Genomic DNA, 21997 nt, shown 5'->3' with positions numbered 1-21997 from the left:
CATTGCTGAAAGAGCTAAACACCCACAACTCTGTCTCTCCCCCACATCTAGCAAAACAGGACAGGCAGCTCTGAATATGAGCAAATCAAGGGTGTCGACTCAGAGTGAGATCGTACAGCTTCAAAAGTAATGTCGATCTGCTCACAACTTCATGTAAACCTAGCGAAGCCCCCAGCAGGACCCCCCACCTACAAGTCTCTCAATCCCGAGTCCGGGGCGGGGCAGCACCCCCACCCGGATCCTTCCCGCCGGCCGCAAGGAAAACCCGGAGCTCGGAGCTGGAGCGACCCTCTGTGGCCGCGGGATGGGCATGCTCAGTAGACCCGCAGGTCTTGTTTTACTCGGAAGCTGGCCGCGGCCCTCGCCCCCTCCCATCCCGCACGGGCACCCGGACAAGCAGACATTTTAGTCTGCTGGGCAATCCGTTCTCTTTCGTGTCCTTCGTCCCCTCTTCCTCCCACTTCTCGCCCGTCTGTGTCCAGTAGGGCCGGTAGTGTAGATCTCCCCGGGGTGGGGGTGGCGGGGGACCCGACAAATCATTCCCTCTTGCCCCGCCACCCGGGGCGCGCGTGGTGGGCTGATTTCGCAAGGACTCTCCTGTACGCTAAGGTGTGTGCGGCCCGGCCCGCCGAAGCCCCCCACTACCGCGGCGCCCCTCCTCTCCGCCCCGCGAGGCTCGCGCAGCTGCGCGGGGGCATGTCCTCATCTCACCCCGATTCTGCCCCTTCCGTATTTCTCAATGACCGGCGCTCGAAGGACACTTCCGACGGGGGAGGGAGCGGGTGTCATTAGCACTCGGTTTATCAGTTCCTTCCGGTCTGCAGGGAGCCCAGCCCTGCGCGCCTCGGGCGCTGTGGTGCCTTTATTATTTTGTTTAAATAAGCAGTCGTGTGTGCCCGTGTGTGCCAAGTGAGTTTGTAGCCCAGCTGTCTCCCCCAAGACCCGCCGGCAGGAATGGAAACCCAAGCTCCCTAGTAATGAAGGGGATGATGCAAACTTAGAAACTGACCCGGCGCCCGGGAATGGTACCCCCCCGCCCGCCCGACACCCGGCGCGCGTCGTCCCAGTCTGGGTATGAATGGCTGCAGCTAGATTGCATAATCTGCGCAGTATAAATAGCCGGCGGGCGGGCCGCTGACGCGCTGGCTCGTACCGTTATCGTGCGTGCAACACTTCATCCCTGATGCAGTTCACTCCCAGGTCATTTTCCCTTTCAGCTGCAATGCTGGGATTTTTAATCGCAGAGGCGAAAAGCTCTTATCCCTGCCTCCCTCCTCCTTTGAGTTCATATATTATGAATGAAACGCCAACCTCGCGGCTTCCTGAGGTGCTACACTTCAGGTAGGAGAGAGGCTCAATGTCAAGGCAGCGGTCCACCAAAGCTTGTGTGTGTACATGCGCTGGGGAGGAAGAGAAAGCAGAAAATGATTGACAGGGCTGAGAAACCTTGTCGAGAAAATGTAACCGCTTAGGGTTTGCTTCTGGAGTTTCAGTTTGGAACTCTACAAGCCTCAGTCAATTCAAGAGTGGGTTATGCAAAGGGTCTTTCGACTGTGGCTGCTCTTCCGCCCACCGTGGGCCGCCGCCTCCCTACAAGTGCTGTTTCATTCAGTAGACCTGGTTCCCTTTCCCCTCTGAGGCAGCTAACATCTACGATTCTAAGAGCCCTTGGAACCTTGGAGGTTGGGAAGAAAAGCTAGTATGACCAGTTTAGCTATTCTCTCGTTCTAGAACTCTTCTTAGAAGCCTCAGCTATGTCCAAAGGTAAGGAAGTCTAAAAACTTATTCTTCCCAACTGTATTTCACAAATGTGTGGTCCTTTTAAAAATGAAAGTATGCAGAGGGGTTTTCTTCCCTTCTCTCAAACACCAAGTTTCAACTTAATATCTCAAAATAAAACTTACCAGTTCTTCACAAATGGATGAAAGGTGTGTGAAAGGCAATGGTCAGACTCGTTATTTTTTTAATTGGATGCCCAGTCCTTCAATTTGCATTTAAAGGGCTAGGTACTCTATGAAGCAATGGGGATACAGAGGTGAATGAACCCAGGGACCTGCATTCTAGGGGTGCCATCAGGTGGGCAACAGCCCTGAAAAGAAAGCGTTAGGGCAATGGGGTAACTGCTTTAAAACATGGGGTAAGCAGAAGAGAAAGTAGAGATCAGGGAGAAGAAAGCTGACCAGAGGAAGGGGTGTTTGAGCCAAATCTTCGATGGCAGGCAAGAATGCAGATAGATAACTGGAAGTTCTCGGGGATAGCCTAGTGAACACAAAGGCCCTGAGGTGTGAAACAGTATGGGGGTGGGGGATAACAGAAAGGCTATAGAAAGGGGTAGGAGCCAGGTCAGAAGGCCACCCTAAAGGAGGTTAGACTATCTTGAAATCTTGGAACCTTTTGTAGCGGTTCACAGCTAACCTTTGTCCACTCAGTTCATTGCAATGGCCCCTATAGTTATGCAAATATAGGGCAAGTGGGCATTCATTATTCTGGGATCAGGGCGTAAAACCAAATTCACAAACTGACAGCCCTAGGACAGATAAGGACCCAGACAAGTTTTGGTTTTCCTGCCTTTAAAAACAAAAATCTAGCTAAATGTTTAAAATCAGAATGTTTCACATAAAAATCAAGATCTTGGGCTCCTCCTGAAAAAACTCTAAAGATGTGACTGTGAGTGCCGAGTTCCTGCTTGGTTACAATTGGTTGGTGCTGAGTGGTTGGCTGCCCTGTCTGTCAGGCTTCTGGCTCCTATAGGCATTTGAGTTTTGACTTCTGGCATAAAAGAATCTTTTGTGACTGGATCAAGACCCCACTCTGAGCCCCAGGTAGGTAGAGCTTGTTACTGGGTACAGCAATTTACATGAGGGGCCCAGGGCTTCTTAGGAGGAAAGACACCGACCCCCTATCTTCTGCCCCAAGATTCTGTATTATAGTTACAGGCCAGGCAGGGTGGATTAGAGTGGGCTCAGCCCCAGCCCAGTGGCAGTGAACAATGAGGTCCCTACAATAACAACTAACACTTATCCTCAGCTCAGGCTCTGTTTCTAGGGAACTCAACCTAAGATAACTAACTAGGCTCTCTGCCAACAAGTCAGCTGGAAGTTCACGTGATCAACTGGAAAAATCACCAAATAGGGTCACATTGTACCCTAAATTTGTGGAGAAACTTGTGTAAGTTATATAACCAAAGATTTTAAGCAGGGAATGCTAGACTCAGATTTACATTTTTAATAGATTACTCCAGGTACAGAGGATGGTTTGTAGGGAGCAAAGCAAAGACTGATTAGGAAGAAATTTTCTTCTTCCATGACAGGAATAACGGAGCATGACGAAGCACAGTGGCAATGGCCATGAAGAGGGAAAAACAATTCCAAAGATACAGATGGGGTAAAAATGGCTTGGCTTTGTGATCTATTAGATATGGGGACTAATGGAGAAGTCTGGGATGACTTCCAAATTTTTGACTTGGGAAATTGGATGGCTCTTAGTGCCTTTAACATGATAGGGTAACAAGTGGGGAGGAGAAGAAGGGCTTGGTCAACCAAGATGGAGAGATATAATAGACAGTGGCCACCACTCAACTCTGGGACCCACAAAATAAGGGATTGAGGGATCCAGGGAAACCAAAACACAGGGACGTAGAACCTAGAGACAGAGATGGAGAGACAGTGCCCTGAGGACATCATGTGAGCAACCGGATTCAATCTTGCCTGAAGCCTGAGGATAATATTGGATATTTAAGGTCAAGTTGGGCTGCTGTCATTTACAGCCCAAATAATTCTAACTACCAAAATAGAAAGCCATATTTTGGATAGTGAAAAAGATTGAGAGGAACTAAGGAATGGAACATAAGGGGAATTTTAGAATGTGTGTTTGCAATTTAACATGGGGACATCTGGGGGCAGTGCCAGGGAGTTTCATAGAGATTCTGATTTAATAGAATGAACTTCTCCCAGGAAGTTACTCAACACATTATGAGCTGTACTGCTGTCTCTTTTTCACCTCCCCGTCCCACCGTCATCACCTTAATTCACATCTCCAGCTCTCTTCTCACCCTTAACATCAGGCCTCATTTTTATTACCTTTGTTCCCCAGCCCCTTTCTTCTGTAAAGGCCATAACTGAGAAAGGAAGCTTATAAGAGAATAAGAGTTTTTAGAAATGGAAGAAAATGAAAGATCATATGTTTGTGGCAACTGTGGCTCCAATAAACCAAACATTTTACCCAAGCTTTTTGGAATGGATAAAGAGAGAAGAGGAAAACAAAACTCAGTAAGATATGGTCTGTGTATCAGTTAGCTTTTGCTGTATAACAAACCACCCCAAAATTTTATGGTTTACAACAATAAACATTTTATTATTTCTTGTGAGTCTCTGGCCTGTCAATTTGGTGACTCTTCTGGCCTCTGCAGCTCAGCTGGGGCTGAATGGTCTCTCACATATCTGGTGTTTAGCAGACTAATTGGTCAAGTAGGGCCTGAACTGTGCTAACTCAGCTGTGCCACATGATCTGTTATTCTCCAGCAGGCCAGTCCAGATTAGATCACATGGTGAGGTTGCAGGGTTCCCAGATCAGCAAGAGAGGGCAAACCCCAAAGTGCATGCCTCTGCTTGCGTCACATTTGTTAATATCCCATTAGCCAAAGTAGTCACACAGCCAACTCAGGGTCAAGAGTCAAGGAACAGCGAAATAGATTCTTTCTTGATGAGTGGCAAAGTCACATGGCAAGGGTTGTGCTACACAGGTGAGAGGAAGTTGTGACCACTTTTACAATCTACCTTAGTCTCTAACCCAAATTTCACAGTTAGAAAAGGATGTTTTCCCAAAAATAAGACCTAGCTGGACAATCAGCTCTCATGCATCTTTTGGAGCAAAAATTAATATAAGACCGGGTCTTATATAATGTCATAATATAATATAATATGATATAATATAAGACCCGGTCTTACACTAATTTTTGCTCCAAAAGATGCATAAGAGCTGACTGTCCAGCTAGATCTTATTTTCGGGGTAACACGGTAATATACATTGATCAAATATATTTGATAAGTATTGCATATTTATGTATACAAATGAATAATAAATATTTTGTGAAATACACTATAAGCATAAAAATATATGTACCATATATATTATGTACACTTATGTACCAAAAGTGTCACATTTATATATAGGTATACTATTTATACTATTTATATGGTATATAGAATTAACTTTAACGTTTACAGTCATTGATTTATGGGCAAGTAACTAAAACTGCCTAATGCTTAGTAGTTTTGTGCGTGTTACAAAACTCTTCACAATTGATTTAACGAATAAAGAAAGAGATCTTATGAGCTACTTATTATGGTTGCCCTTTTTTCTCAGCATGAAAATCCTGTCTCTGATATGCCTTACTTCTTAAAATAGGTATATTCCTAAAAAGATCTGGGTAATTAAAATGTTGGGAAACTAAAGCACATATAAAAAACACTAGGGAAACTTAACTATTTAAGGTTGCTGTATATTGAATAATTTAGAAAAGCAAATAATCATCCCTTAACTTTGTTCATTATATTAACTCAGATTTTACACATAGTTTTGGGATTGGTTAAAACAAGCCTCACTTGTGTACTTTTTTGTTGATGCAGAGAGGTGGTGCTTATGGTGGTAATGATGGAGGTGTTGAGAGGTGAGGAAGGTGGAGGTGGTGACATTGGTGGGAGTGCTGGTGGTAGTAATGGTGGTGGAGGTGGTGATGGTGGAGGTGGTGATGGTGGTTACGGAAATGAGGTGGTGGAGGTGGTAGAAGGACCTGAAATAGAAAACTTCAGTTTGCTGCAAGAGTTTCCTTGTGATCCTCTCACCAGGTCCCACACTATACAGACAGCTGGGTAAATACATTAAAGAAAGGAATAGAAAAACAATAAGAAAGGAAAAGTGGATAACATGTAGGAGGTGCACTGTAGGCCCAGCAGTTTCTCATGCTGCCAGAAGGGGCAACGAAGTGCTCTTCTTTCAGGCCTCAGTTGGTTATCCCTCCCTCCGAGGAGACTTCTCTCACCTCTTCCCAGCTGGACTAGGTGCTCCCCCCATGTACACCCTCTCCTTCCTCTGTCCTAGCCCTCTCGACACCTTTTGTAATTGCAAATCTGCTTATCTATATTCCCACTAGACGGTAAGCTCACTGAGAACAAAGACCGTGTCTTATTCTCTGTTATACAACCTAGAGTCACTGTGGCACATAGCATGTGCCCTGTGATACTTCCTCAGTAAATGAATGACAAGCCACCATGCCTTGTCTTCTTCCTTCCCATCTAAAAGTACATTTTGCCCCATGACATCAGAGAAAGTGCCCTTCTGAACGACCTCTCATGTGTTGCTGCCCCAGCATGCTGGTGTCAGATAAGGGCTGGGAGGGTCCCCCAGTTAAGCAGGCATATAAAATCATGGAGTATACTAGAGTTCAAAGGACATTAAAGAACTACCTATTTTAAGATGAGGAGTTTGGGCCCAGATAAGCCACGTGACTCAATAAAAAGCACACAGATAGGGTCACATCCAGAATCATAACTCAAAGTTCAAATTCCATGACCAAGGTGCCTTTGTTGGAATACCAGATGGACCCTTGACACTTAGAAAATGCCACTTGGCACTTCTAATTATGCTGGTTGCTTAGCAATGTTGTATGTAGCTCATTCATGAAGGAGAAACTGAAGACTTCCTTTTAGCTACTCTGATATATATATATATATATATATATATATATATATATATATATATATATATATATATATATATATATCGCATTATGGCTCACATTAAATTCTACTGGATACTGTTGATCTGGAGCAATAATGATAATTCCTTTCTCCAGTTCTTGCTTTAGAAGTGGTTATGGTTTTAAATTTCGACTGAGTGCAGTTTTCTTCCCCTGGTTTTCTTTTTCCTTGCACTGAACTGTCACAGTGGCCAATACAATGCAGGGAGATGCCTGCTAGGGAAATTCTGGGCAAGAGTTCAGTCCCTGAGAAAAAAGGATGGAGGAAGAAGGAATGCCCGCTCCCCGCCCCACCATCTCCCGCCTGTAGACCCCCCATCTTGTGTGAGGCATGATGTGCAGTGCTCCAGCCAAGAGAGTCGAAGGAAAGCTGACCCGGAATCGTGAAATTGCTGAGCTACTGAGTTAACCCGACTTGGAATCCCCCTACTTCTGGACTTCATGTTATGTGAAATAGTAAATATTTATTATTTAAGCCACTTTTTACCAGTGTCCTGTTACTTGCGACCAAACTAAATGTTTTATGCTATATTCATTTGTTGTATGCACACCACTCCCTTTTTAAAGTAAATTCCAGTGTTTCCACAGCAGGTGCCTGGCTGGCGTGCTACCTTGCAGAAAAGGACCAAGAGAGTCAACTCCTAGACACATCTCTTTGAGATATCATCTGCTGACATTTGTAGGCTGAGAAATTTTTGTTGCTATTCATGTAACAACTAAACACTGGACAGTCTTAAAAAAACATAAAAATCCCTAGCCTCTGTGCTTACAAGCATACATGTATGCTTGTAACATGTTGTGGTTAAAACTCAATGGTTTTATTGTTATTTGTGATTATAAAAATAAGCCCTGTTTATTGTATAAACATTTAAAGTGCAAAATAGTATAGTGAAGAAAATAATCTTGCAGCAATCCCACCACCCAGATATAACCCTTGTTAATATTTTAAACATATATCTTTATAGACTTTTTCCGTTTATAGTATATATTTAATAAAATATTATATAGTGTATATCTTAATAAAATAGAATCAAACTAAAGATACTCTTCTGTAGTCCCTTTAAAAACCCTAAATGTCTCATCCGTGTTCTCCAGAAAGCAGCTGTGAGTTGATGTTAATTAATTTATTTAGTCTTAATGTACATGTGTACAGATGTAAAAATAGCTGGCAAATAGTTTCATATAAATTATTTTATTCTTTTGTACCCCAAATATAACTCATCTAAACTTCTACTTTAGCATTGATAACAAATATTGAACCTATTTGCTCAACTAGCTTTTCTCGCTAACTAAATCATAAATTCCTGAAGGTGATGGGGAAGGCAACGACCAAATTAACTAAGTTCTATACACACCGATTTATATTTACCAGAATGCATAGTGCATTCAAAGTACTCAGTAAATGTTTATGGAATGAGCAAAACATATGTTTGTACAGTTTTTGTTTGGCAATTACTGTAGGTAAATTTCTGTCAGTAAATTTACTGTAGGTAAATTTACACTCCTATTTGTATTGAATGCTCATTTCAAACCAGCTAAGATCACACAATGACTAAGATCCCAAAAGAAACAAAGGAATATTATCGTCATCTGCTTCACCATCATAAGTCTTTTAATGGTTCTGAACTTGAAGTTTCTGCCTGAAGTTCTGTCTGCTAGTTCTAGACTTGAATTTTAATCATTGATGTTTTACCCAACACCAAACCGCTCAAAGATAAGTGGAACATCCATCAAATACCTCAATATTCTAATAAACCTGATATTTTTTGGTAGCAGATTTAAAAAATTCAGGTAGCAGACCAAATGTTTTCATTTTTTTCTTGATACCTGCTGTCACATAGCTGTATAATCTCTACTTTCCTATTTCTTCTTCCTCATTTCCATTCTCTCCTAAACCCACCACAGACTAGATTTTGTCCTCCCCACCATACACATGCTGTTCCTTGGTTAGGTCATTCCATCTGATTGCCAAATCCACATGCTGTTCCTTGGTTAGGTCATTCCATCTGATTGCCAAATCCGATGGTCTTTCTTCAATATCGATTTGTCACTTGCCATAGCTGACCACTTCCACCTTCTTGAACGTCTTCATCCAGTGGGTTCCATGACCCCAACTTCTGGTTCCTCTTTGCTTATCTGTTTATTCACTTATTCAGCAAAATTTTACTGAGTACCCATGTGAAGTGTTATCATAAGGGTATGCAATAATGTTAACAAAACTGGCATCTATTGAGTGCTAACCAAGTACCAGGCAATGTTTTTAAATTTCAGTACTTTCCATGTATGAACTCAATCTCACCAGAGCAGGGGCCAGCAAACTTTTTCTTAAAGGTAAATATTTTTGGCTCTGTAGGCCCTATGGTCTACGTTGCAACCCCTGTAGTATGGAAGTAGCCATAGACAATATGTAAACGAATGAGTGTGGCGATGTTCCAATAAAACTTTATTTACAAAACAAGTGGCTAAATTTGGCCCAGTGGCTGCAGTTTGCCAACCCCTGCTCTGAAAGTTCTACCAGGGCAGGAATTTTTCTCTGTTTTGCTATATGGTAGTCAGTAAATATTTGGTGAATGAATACTCTCCTTCCAAAATAAGAATTATTCTATCTCCATTTTACAAATGAGGAAATGGAAGCACAGAGGTTATGTAACTTGCCCAAGGTCACCAACTGGTAAGTGACAAATCCAGGATCTAAACCCACAGAGTCTGTTGTCAGATCCTGTACTCTTAATCACCACACTCTACAGCAGTGTCACAGAGGAGAAGGTCATCAGCTATTTTCATGGCAGTCTGTCTGGAGAGGCTATTTTCACTGGGTCTTGAAGAATGAAGAATTTACCAGGAAGAAGAGGGGAGGGAGAGGCTTTGCATTCTAGGATGTGGAAACAGACACCTGATACAAAGTGGCATTATGAGCAAAGTGGCAACAAAAGAAGAAAGTTCCTTGGGGAATGCATTCACTTTTCAGTAATTCACATGTCTGGACACAGGGTTTGTGGTGGAAAGCTGCGGAGATGAGGCTAAAGAAGTATGCCAGGGGACTTGTGTGACATGTGAACGAATTTGGATTTTAACTTGACGGCAGATGGGCTACTGAAGTGTTTGGAGCATGGGAAAGAATGACCATATTTGCATTTTGGGTCAAGTTTTAAAGTTACATTTTATTTTAAAATTATGTGACAACACCCATACGGTACAACACTCAAAAGCTGAGGTCTTTCTCCTGTCCCCCACTAGCCATCTAGCTCCCTGCCGCAGAGACACCCACTGTTTCCAGTTAGAAAGACAACTTTCACTTATAGTGAGAAGGGTGGATGGGGTTGAGGTGAGCTGTATGTCTTATTAATTAATTTAATTACTAAAATTAATTAGTAAATTGATTTAATTTTTCTCCTTAGGGTGGATGGTAATAAAAAAAGGTTGAGAAAGACTGCTCTACACCTTTACAAATAGTTCCTCTGTTAAATCCTCTTCCGGCTGACTGTGCATGTGTTTCTTCCCAGGTGCCTAAATGATAATGGATATTGAGGCTCGGATGAAGGGTAATAGTTATCCACATGGTACATGGTCATAGAAAACGGGCAGCGTACCGTCTTGGTAAGAAATAAGCACGGACTGCTGGAATTAGAATCCTGGCTCTGCCATTTGCTAGCCATGTGACCTTAACCTTTCTGTGCCTCTCTGCAAATTGGGGATAATAATAGTACCAACGTCCTAGTTGTTGTGAGGCTTTCGCTCAGTGTGTGTTAGGTATTGTTCAAAGAGTGGGATGATAAGAGCATCAAAGGAGGAGAGGGTTTTGCAAGAGGGTGGAGTGTAAAGATTTGGAAGTAGGATCAAGGAACGTGGAGAATGTCAAAAGCATTTCCCAGGCCCATGAGTCGGGGGGCATGGGAAATTGAATAGCATCCTTTCTAGAATTCAGCAAAGGAAGACCGTTTGTTAGGGAATGCTTTCACTTTGCAGTTAAGGCAAGGAACGAGCTAGGAGGTTAAAGGTGGAAAGAAGTTTATGTATGATTGAATGGTGATTCCTGGGCACAGAGGAACGACCTGGGAAGGTAGACGGCAGAACTTGGAGCGCAAGCCCAGAGCAGGATGGCAGATTGGAGACGAGGGTAAGGGAGAAGAAAGAGACCTGGCTGGAGGCAGGGGAACCACAACTGACAACTCAGGCTGAGCAGGACAGGGAGGGGTTGGGAAACTATGGCCATATCCAGCCAGCATTTTTTTTTTTTTTAATTTTTATTGGGGAATATTGGGGAACAGTGTGTCTTTCCAGGACCCACCAGCTCCATGTCAAGTCATTGTTTTCAACCTAGTTGTGGGGGGCACAGCTCAGCTCCAAGTCAAGTCGCTGTTTTCAATCTAGTTGTGGAAGGCGCAGCTCACTGGGCCCTTGTGGAAATCGAATTGGCGACCTTGGTGCTAAGAGTACTGCGCTCCAACCACCTTTATTTTTATATACATATACATATACATATACATATACATATACATATACATATACATATACATATATATACATATATATATATACATATATAGTTCACGAGCTAAGAATGGTTTTTACATTTTCAAATGGTTTTTAAAATTGAATGTAAGAATACTATTTCACGATACATGAAAATGATATGAAATTCAATGTCAGTATCCATCAATACAGTTTTATTGGATCGTAGCCATGCTAATTCATTTACGTATATTGTCTATGGCTGCTTTCACACTACAATGGCAGAGTTGAATAGTGGCTACAGAGACTGCATGACCCACACAGCTGGATATATTTACTCTCTGGTCCTTAAAGCTTGCAGGCCCCTGCTGTAGGGCATTATTCCCAGTCTACAATGGGAATGGCCCTTCCTGGAGTTGTGCGACGCAGGGGACCTGGCCCTAGGAGCACTCACGTTGGATGATGATAAAAGATCACGGTGCGTAGCGGCAGGATGGAATTACATGGCCTCTAGGCTCTTTGGGGGATGTGGGCACACAGTTTTTTTGTTAGAACAGAGCCAGGCTGTCAGCCTGGATTCAAGCGGCCAGCTCTGGGCTGATGAGGAGCTGCTGTGGGAGACACTGGGGTCGCCTACACAATCTCGCTTCCCCTCTTGTTGCTTACTACCCGAAACCTGATTTCATCAAGGTGGTCATGGGCCCTATTAAAAATAACCTCAGATAAGAAAAGTACTCTGAGACTGATGGGAACATGTCAAAAGGACACAGAAGCCAGCTTCATGGGGCTCCTCATGTCCTATCTGTGACAATTTGAGCACTCAAATAAATTGATAGTAGTGGATTATAACCCATTGACTAGACTAGGACTCTATGAGGCCATACTGAAACAAAGAAATACACACATGGAGGAGGAGGAGAAGGAGGAAGTGCTTCCATAGGATGGAAGGCAAACTAACAAATTACAGAATGAATGACAGAATTAGAAAAATCACCGTTTTGCAATCACCATATTATTATTTCAGGCAAGAATCATCAACAGATGTGAAAACCAGTAGGTGAAAACTCGGTGGAAAACATATTTATATTGTTTCAAAGTGCCTCCCACAGATTCTTTACTAATTTAATTTCAAAGTGTCAAATAGTAACTTTGTAGGAGGGAAATCTGACCAATATTGTCACCTTACCACTGTAACCAAGTGATCAAAGTTAATATCTCTTCAAGTTAATAGGACAAATGAAAACGAGGGGCCTCCTGATAGGTTGCACTGAGAAGGACACCCCATCATTTCTGTAGTGTTCTAGTTGAAAATGTGCCACGTAGAGTATGAGGCAACATCAGATAGATCCAAATAAGGGGTGTTCTACAAAGTAACTGGCCTGTGGTCTTCCAAAATGTCCATGACACGAAGGATAAAGACAGATAGAGGAACGTTCTAGATTAAAGCAGCGAAAGCAGCACAACAACCAAATGCAGTGTGTGATCCTGGGTTGGTTACCGGACCAGAAAGAATTTTTTTTCTGTGCGATAAAAGACATTAGTGAGACAATTGGCCACAGCGGTAGATGAAATAATAGCACTTCATCAATGTTAATGTTCTGATGTTGATCGTTGTACGATGATTACAGAAGAGAAGATCCTTATTTTTAGGAAGCACTGAAGTATGTAGGAGTAAATGGGCAGGTGAGAGATCGCAAACGTGATAAAGTAAATGTGGTAAGTGGTGATATTTGGAGATTTTGGGTGGAGGGTATACAGGAATTCTTTGTATTATTTTTGCAAGTATTCTGTCAGTTTTAAATTATTTCAAAACAAAAGGTTAAAAAACAAGCAACCTCATCTCCCCAGGTCCCCATGCAGTGAGCTATTCATATCCCCAACCCTGGCCAGTGAACGGTAGTTTTTAGTCTGATGAATGGGGCTTCGCAGAAAACTTGTTTTCTTTTTCTGATAAAAATGGGAGCTACTAGGCAAATGCCTTTTGCCCTTTGCCCTGCGCCTTCTTCCTGCTTGGAATGAGGATGTAATGCCTGGATGTGGAGCAGCCATATCTGACAACGAGGAGAAAAGGGGAGAAAGGAAGGCGAGTCTTGAGGACTCCATTAAGCCCTGCCTGGACTGCTCTGGTGATGAATCCACTGCACTCAGGCTTGTGTTGTATGCAGCCACACGCAATTCCAGCTAAGCTAGAACACCTAAGACTCCCAGGGGTGTTTAGAGTCTGGAGTTTGTGTGGCTTTACTCCTCAGTCTTCTTCATGGGCCACTGCTTCCAGCTGCCCCGTAAATGTTCCTATTCCCTAAGTTTGGCTCCTCAGCCTTCTCCTCTCTCTGGATGGTCTCCTTTGGTTACCTTATCCACTCCTACGGACCATTTAAACTCTGATGACTCTCAAATTACTATCTCCTGCCTGGAATTTTCTCCTGAATTAAAGACCACACATCCATCTACCTATTGGAAACCTATGCCCGTGGTCCATAGTCACTTCAACAGTTACAAAACAGAACTTTCTTTACACACACACACACACACACACTCCCTCCCCCCCACCCCTTCCAACTACTCCGGAAACTCAGAAGCCATCCTCTCCTCTTCCTACTTTTCTCACCCCCTGCATGCAATTACTCATCCAGGTCTTGATGACTCTATTTCCTAAATAGTTTCTTAACGCATTTCCTCCTCTTCATTCTCATGATCTAGGTAGATGCCTCACCATCTCTCACTGGTAGTTTGTCATTAACCTTCAAAACAATCTCCCTGTCTCTGTCCTCTATTCCCCTAATTCATACTGCTTTCCGTTATCCTTCTAAAATGTGTGTATGAGCACCATACTTTCCTACTTAAAAATGTCCTGTCACTTCCACTGCTTATGGTAGTGGTAATAGCTTCCCCCCCTCCAAAAACAAAAATTCCTAATATGGTATGACAATGACCACAGAGGAACATTGGCTGCCCTTCAGGGCCGTGTCTCTATGACAGAAGGACTGCTGACTGCCCTGGCTGGTTTGTTATATTCTTGTCAGGCAACTTCTCGCAGGTTGCAGTAAACTAGTGGTCTTCCCTTGCTCTCTTCCCTCTTACAGCAAGTCATGCGTCACTTTATTTTATGTCAGATGACCTGCAGTGTTCTTTCATTTGTAGCAAAAATAGATTTTATATGTTGATTGAAATGAGGTGTTGGGGCCACTGTGTGTGATAGTGAGGGCTGAGCTTTGCCTGAGTCCAATGAACACTGTTCATATAGATGCTGCTTCAGTCTGTATATGGTGGCCCAGGTAGGTGAGCTCTAGGGATGTTTGTAACACAACCTGACAGCACACTGTGAATCTCTTGTTTCATTGTCTGCTTTTGAGCTCAGCATGCCTGGGTTTCTGGGACTGATTCCTCCATTTCCTGAAACCAGGGCTTACTGCGGATGGGTGACTGACAGCAACATAGCAGGAAATAAGGTCACCTGTCCTTGGAAGCGCCACCTGTCAGCCTTGTCCTGTACTAACCTTCCCTGTTCTCTTCCTAGCAAAATGCTTCCCCTCACCAAAACTGAGATCAAATGGATTCATTTAAGCCTTTCCCCACACAGGCAAAGTTAGACATTCCTCCTAGGAGCTCTCGTGGTACTTACCACATTGTAGTGCAATTAGGTATTTGCATGTTCACTTCCTTCCATTTGGTTTCCAGCATCTGAAGGCAAATCTGACTCCATTTTGTATGTCTCCCATGAGCATATTGTAGAACGTGACATAGGGAAGAATCAGTAAGTGCCTGTGGAGTGATTGTGTTTCTTCAGGTTCCAGGTGGAGCGTAGTGGAAAGAGCTGAGACCTGGGTACCGTTCCAGTTAGTTCTTCCACTAACTTTGTGTCCACAATCTCTCAACAGCTCCTCCCTCTCATCAATGAAGTGCAAATAATAACACCCACCTTAGAAGAAGTTTTAAAAATTAAAAGAGTTCCTGATCACATATATTCACTCAACTATAGGGATGTATTGAATGCCTTTTATGAACCAGGCACTGTGTTAGGTACCAGGGGTTAACATTGTCTTTTCCTCATAAATCTTTTCAACTAGCCAGAAAGACAGATAATTAAACAAGTATCTACAATCAACTATAGTGAGAATTATAATTGGGGAAGAACAAGAGACCCTGGGAACACAGAAGGGGGCATAATCTAATCTAGGGGTCAGGAACGACCTCCAAATAGTGTGAAAGAATTGTAAAGTACTCTCCTCATGTCACATAGGATAATATTACTAAGAGGAGGCTGCCCTTGAGTTGCATAGGAGGCAGACGTCACACTGTGTGAAGTAAACCTTCCTGGGAAAGTCAAACGTTGAGCTGGACCCTATTTCCTTTGATGTTGCTGACTAATCTTTATCAGGAAGGCATGCCCTTTGCATAGTGTTTCGAGGACCAGGGATGGATTTGCCTTCATCTGTCCATGCTCCAGCTTGCCTTGTGGCTCTAAGAAACGGAGAGTTCCAGTTAAAAAAGACTATGAGCATAAACCACAGAGATAGGGGATGCCAAAGGGAAATCTGAGAGGCCAGTGATATCATAGGCAAGGCCGCAATGTGACACGCTTGACTTCTGCCTTCAAATGCATCCAGACTCTGACTGCTTCTCACCACCTTTATGGGTCGCTGTGACGACTGTAAAAGCTCCCAAACTGGACGGTACCCTTGCCCTCTACAATATGTCTTCACACATATTCCAACTCTAAAATTCTTTGTTTGTACCTTGGTCACATTAACTAGGAGAAGACCAGTGGTTAGCAAAGAAAGCGGCCCTTGGATGAAAGAATGTGGCAGGAATGTCTGCTCATTTGCAGGATGAGGAAATGCAGGTGAGTGCTGTCTGCCTACCTCACAGTGGGAACCCATGGTAGGTAAATAAACAAGACCAAATAAGCCTTCCCCTGTTGTTTTTGTATTAAACGGTTTTTAGATAACCCCTGCTCCTTCACCCTTTCCCAGACTCCCCTCCTCCACATTTCCCACACATTCCCTCAGTTGTTTCCTGGCTGCAAACATCCCATCTCTGCTCCCTCATCTTTCCCAGTCTTTTCTTGACTCACTCTTCGCGGACTCTCCCAGCAATGCACTAATATCCTCTGTCTATTCAAAGCCAGCTCCAAACAATCATCCTTATGCCCCAGGCTGGGAGAAGCTGCAGGGGAGCCAGCACCCCATTTGGTCAGCTCCTGTGTGTGTGGAACTTAAAGGCTGGACACTCAGTGTGGGTTTGCAGTGAGGACAGTTAACCTGACTGAGCCAGGCTTCAGACAAGACTGTATCTCCCAAGGATGATTTATTTCAAATCTCGGTGTTTTTCAAATGCCAGCAAGGTAAGGAATTGAGGTTCCATTTATTCCAACACCTTTATTTTTCTTCCCCCAATTTTTGTTCTGAAACATTTCTAACTTACAATAAAGTTGTAAGAAAAAGCAATGAAATCCCTGGATTCTTCACCTAGATTAACAGTGGTTAGCATTTGCTTTCTGGCTACATCTCTCTTTTTTCCTCTCTCTTACACTTTCAAGATTATTTTATCTATCATCTATCGTCTTTCTGTCTATGTATCTATCTATCTATGTATCTATCATCCATCTATCTATCTATCATACATTTCTTAAGAATAAGGACCTTTTCCTACACAACGCCATCTCATTATCACCCCCACAAAACTTAACATTAACAAGTTATCTAAAATATAGTCCAAATTTTTCCAGTTGTTCCAAAAATGTCTTTTAAAATCCTCCCCCAAATCCAATCAAACATCAAGTATGGCATTTTTGCATTTGTCATGTCTCTTTGGTTTCCTTGAATTTAGAACAATCTTCTCACCTGTTTTTTTGTTTTTGTTTTGTCTTTCATGACATTGACATTTTGAAAGAGTCCAAGCCTGTTGTCCTGTAGAATGGTTTCAATCTAGACTTGTCAGATTGTTTCCCTGTGTTCAGACTCTGAATAAACATTTTTTGGGCAAGAATATTACATAGGACATATTTTCCATTGCAATTCATCAGAAGGTATATAATGTCAATTTGTTTCATTATTGGTGAAACTAAGTTTTACTGTTTGGTTCAGATGGTGTCCATTAGATTTCTCTATTGTATAGGTACTTTTTACCCTTTGTAATTAATAAGAAATCAAAGGGGTAACACTTTGAGACTGGGAAGTATCTGTTCCCCAACAATCTTATACCCAATTGTTTTGTAACTATTGATGATTCTTGTTTAAAGCATTTATTACATCAGTTATTGTAAAATGATTTTCTGATTATATCACTTCTACATTTATTAGCTGTCATTTATTTGTTTGAAAAGAGCCCTGTTCCATCTTTTAAAAAAGTTTAACTCTAAGTTATAGATTCCTTTTTGTTGTTTTGTTCAATGTTACAATTTTTTATTACCGTTATTATTTTTAATGCTCAAATTGTTTCAAATTTGGCCAGTAGAGCCAATATCTTTAAATTTGATGATTATGTTGATGTCTAAGATTGTTATCCCAGGGCAAAGAGTTGATTTCTGCTTTTTTTTTTTTTTTTTTTGGATAGCGTTTGGGATTAGATTTTGGATGAGAAATTTGAAGAGCTAATCAAAATTGTACGTTCTGGGATGTGTACCCATTTGAAGAATTTCTAGGGGGCTTAAAACACGTTTTCACAGGATGTGAATAAGAAAAAAAAAGAAGCTAATTTATTTAGTAGGAAAAGATGAAGTCATAGGTATCCCCCAGAAATCACCATTTTTTTTTTTTTTAAAGATTTTATTGGGGGAAGGGGAACAGGACTTTATTGGGGAGCAATGGTCAAATTGTTGTCCTTTCAGTCTTAGTTGTGGAGGGTTCTGTTCAGCTTCAAGTTGTTGTTCTTTGAGTCTTAGTTGTGGAGGGCGCAGCTCAGCTCCAGGTCCAGTTGCCGTTGCTAGTTGCAGGGGGCACAGCCCACCATCCCTTGCGGGAGTTGAACCGGCAACCTTGTGGTTGAGAGGATGCGCTCCAACCAACTGAGCCATCCGGGAGCTCAGCGGCAGCTCAGCTCAAGGTGCCGTGTTCAATTTTAGTTGCAGGGGGCGCTGCCCACCATCCCTTGCGGGACTCGAGGAATTGAACTGGCAACCTTGTGGTTGAGAGCCCGCGCTCCAACCAACAACTGAGCCATCCGGGAGGCAGCTCAGCTCAAGGTGCCGTGTTCAATCTTAGTTGCAGGGGGCAGAGCCCACCATCCCTTGCGGGACTCGAGGAATTGAACTGGCAACCTTGTGGTTGAGAGCCCACTGGCCCATGTGGGAATCGAACCGGCAGCCTTCGGAGTTAGGAGCACGGAGCTCTAACCGCTTGAGCCACCGGGCCGGCCCCCACCATTTTTATTTTATCATGAAGTTAGCTGACATTAGAGAGTATTTTCTTTTAAGCTAGAACCTTCCAGGACAATGCCAGACTTATGCGAGGCAATATGGTTGATCAAAACAGGGCTTTGTAGCTCTGCACAACTGGCTTCAAATCCCGTGTCTGTCCCAGCTGTGTGACTCTGGACAAACTACTTCACCTTTCTCACCTCAGTTTCCTCGTGTATATAATGAGAATACTGCTAACCAGTCTAAAGATTTTGTAATGATTAAAAATAATGTAGTTTTTGTGCTTGTCAAATAGTAGGAACTCAGGGCAAGTCACTTCTTTCATAAGGGAAGTAGAGACGGGAACTAACTTGGGTTATATGAATGGCTTAAAGCCTGAGTTGTAGCAGCTAAACACATGTAAGAGAGCTGGCTGCACCGCGGTTAAGACATTCTAAAACTATTTCCCCTGCTCTGTTCCTGTAAGCCTGCAGCAAATGCCTGTCACATACTGGAATGTAAGCTCCGTGGGGCTTATTTACTGTTTTTTCCCTAGTGTCCAAAATATAATAGAGGCTCATTAGATATCTTTTGAATGAATGAATGAATACAGCTTACCAGATGAAATAGAGACACTTTCTGCTTATGTAACTCAAAAGTGTCAGCCTCTATCCTTCTCCTATTCTGAAGTTGGCTTCCTCTAACATAAATTGGTATATCAGTCAGCTACTGCTACAGTTATGCTGTCTAAAAAATTATCCTGAAACTCAGTTGCTTGAAAGAGAAATCCTTTATTCTCATGCTAATGGGTCTACAGGTTGGCTTGACTGATCTGGGCTGGCCCTTGGCTCTGGGCTCCAAACTCCAGGTTAGATTCAGTTGTGTTTCTCATCTTCCTTGGACCGGTGGTTACCTGGGGCATGTGACCTCTTCCCGTATCACATTCTGGAGCCCCAGGTATAGAGTATGAGTGTTGGCATGGGCATGGTCTCTCTAAGCTGAGTTGGCTTTTACGTTTTCACTGTAGCTGAAGTATGAATAGTCATTTTCCTGACAATTTCAGTGGGTGATTTTTGGATCTGCTAGATACAGACATAAACACACACCTCACATTTCCTTCTTAAAGACAGACGTGAATTTTCAGAGGCAATACAAGCTACTAGGAATAAGAAAGGAGCTATGCATCTCGTAATGAATGCTCTTACCTTCTGAACTTTCTGGAAGGGACTTTTTCTCGGTTTTCATGGTGGTAAGAGTAGGAAGTGGTTTATTCCTTAAATTAGACATATGTAAACGAATCATGGTAGGATGAAGAAAAAAACCCCTGTGATTACAATAAACCTTTACAGTTCTCCTTCAGCCCTCCATCCAAACCCCAACTTCTTCAGGCCATCCAACATCCCTCTATCTTAAAACAGGTGACTTAACAGGTGAAGCCTTCAAAGAGGAGATCTTGCAACCTATCTCTGCATCCCCAACCTACCATCTTTTCCACATCCCCACCCACCTTTACTTTCTTGTCTTTTCCCGTCCAAGGCTAATTCTGCCATCTCTGCTAAAAAACAAAACAAAAAACATTCCAGATTTCCAATGTATCAAATCACTCCCTTTCTCTCTTCTATCTTTAATTCTTTCTCACCAAGTGCTTTTTTCCTGTGGCCATTTAAATCTCTTCCATCTTAAAACAAAACAAAAAATGGTGAATGGATTAAAAAGAGCAATTAGTTGTCACAATATAGTCATGGGGATATGAAATACAGCATGGGGAATATAATCAACAATGTTGTAAAGATCATGTAAGGTGCCAGATGGGCACTGGACTTATCAAGGGAATCACGTCATAGACTGTATAGATGCCTGACCAATGTGCTGTACACCTGAAGCTGAAGTAGAATAATATTGTATGTCAACTATTTTATATATATACACACACACGTATACATATATCTGTATATATATAAATTCATGGGAGGTGGAGTATAGCATAAGGAAAATAATCAATGGTATTGTCACAATTATATAAGATGTCAGAGGGGTAGTAGCTAGGGGGAGGGGGGTTATCACTTTGTGAGGGGTGTAAATGTCTAACTATCATGTTGCTTTGTACACCTGAAAAAAAAAGTTAACTATGAAAAAAAGAAATCCTGTTCTTGACCTTGTTGTTCCCCCTGGAATCTGTCATACAGAGTTGTCTACAGGAATCTAACTGGAGAAGGTGAGAGAACTCCTACAGGAATTGGTAGCCCTTTGGAAATGAAGCTGGTTGAGAAGGCTATTAGATAATGAAGTAAATGTATAATTGATGGTGAAGGAAACAATCAACATAGAATTAGATTTAATAAGTGAGTTCAGGAACGTTGCTAGTTAACATATAAAAATCAATAACATTTGTCTATACTAGCAATAATCTTCTAAAAATGCAAGTAGAATAAGAGAGCATTCAATGTAGTCATCAAAACCATAAAGTATCTAGGAATTAACTTAACCAAATAGTATGGGATGAATTGTGTATACCCCCCAAAATTGATATGCTGAAATCCTAAACCCTAATAGCTCAGATGTGACTATACTTGGAGATAGGGTCTTTAACGAGGTTATTAAGTCAAAAGGAGATCATTAGGGTGGGCCCTAATCCAATATGACTGCTATCCTTATATAAGATGAGAAGAGGAGGAAACAGACATGCACAGAGGAAAGACCATGTGAAGACACAAGGAGAAGACAGCCATCTACAAGCCAAGGAGAGACCTCAGAATGAAACCAATTCTGTGGACACCTTGATCTCCAACTTCTAGCCTCTACAATTTGTGAGAAAATAAATTTCTGTTGTTTAAGCCACCCAGTCTGTGTTACTTTGTTATGGGAGCCCTAGCAAACTAATACAGCAAGAATATACAGAACTTCTGTTGATAAAACTTTAAAAACTCTAAGCAAGGTTCTTCCTCTTCCTTTTGCTCCCCTCCCTTCCTGCTCAATTTGGTTCTTAGCCATGAGGTGGGGCAGAGCAAGGTGAGCTTCTGTGGTTGGGGGATGGGAGCCAGTGGCAGCTGGTGCAGGGTGAGGGGTGTGTGTGTGTGTGTGTGTGTGTGTGTCTGGGGAGGAGTGGTGACCTAAAATGGAAGTCGGACTTCAGGTGAAATGGGGTGATGAAAGTACCCAGAGAGATGTCCTGGCACATTCCATTGTGCCAGAAATCAAGGAAGTGCTCAAAGAATGCTGGGGACATATAAAAAATTCTCACCAAAGGGACTCCCACTGGCCATTCTGGGGATGGTTTGAACATCAAAATAATCGTGATGATGATGGATTATATCCCTTTGAATAAAACAGAACATCTTTTCAATACAGATATAAATAAGTAAGTTAATAAATTGAACATTTAATGAGGAATGGGATATTTATGTTGTTTCAAAATATCCCCCCAAACCCTCATTAATTCTAAAGGAGGAATT

The 21997-nt window shown here is 42.4% G+C and overlaps 1 long non-coding RNA gene across 1 annotated transcript; it reads left to right on the top strand.

Moving 5' to 3' along the window:
• Positions 1-1030: 1030 nt before the first annotated feature.
• LOC109438322 (uncharacterized) lies at positions 1031-21335 on the top strand. Its single transcript, XR_002136367.3, has 3 exons — positions 1031-1341; positions 15964-16052; positions 21206-21335. It is a non-coding gene; the product is annotated as an uncharacterized LOC109438322 (long non-coding RNA).
• Positions 21336-21997: the final 662 nt, after the last annotated feature.

This window comes from Rhinolophus sinicus, chromosome 2 (genome assembly GCF_057876585.1).
Source record: "Rhinolophus sinicus isolate RSI-liver-muscle chromosome 2, RSI-T2T, whole genome shotgun sequence".
Classification (NCBI taxonomy): Eukaryota; Metazoa; Chordata; class Mammalia; order Chiroptera; family Rhinolophidae; genus Rhinolophus; species Rhinolophus sinicus.
Note: the sequence above shows the minus strand (reverse complement) of the source record. Positions and strands in the feature narration are given on the sequence as shown.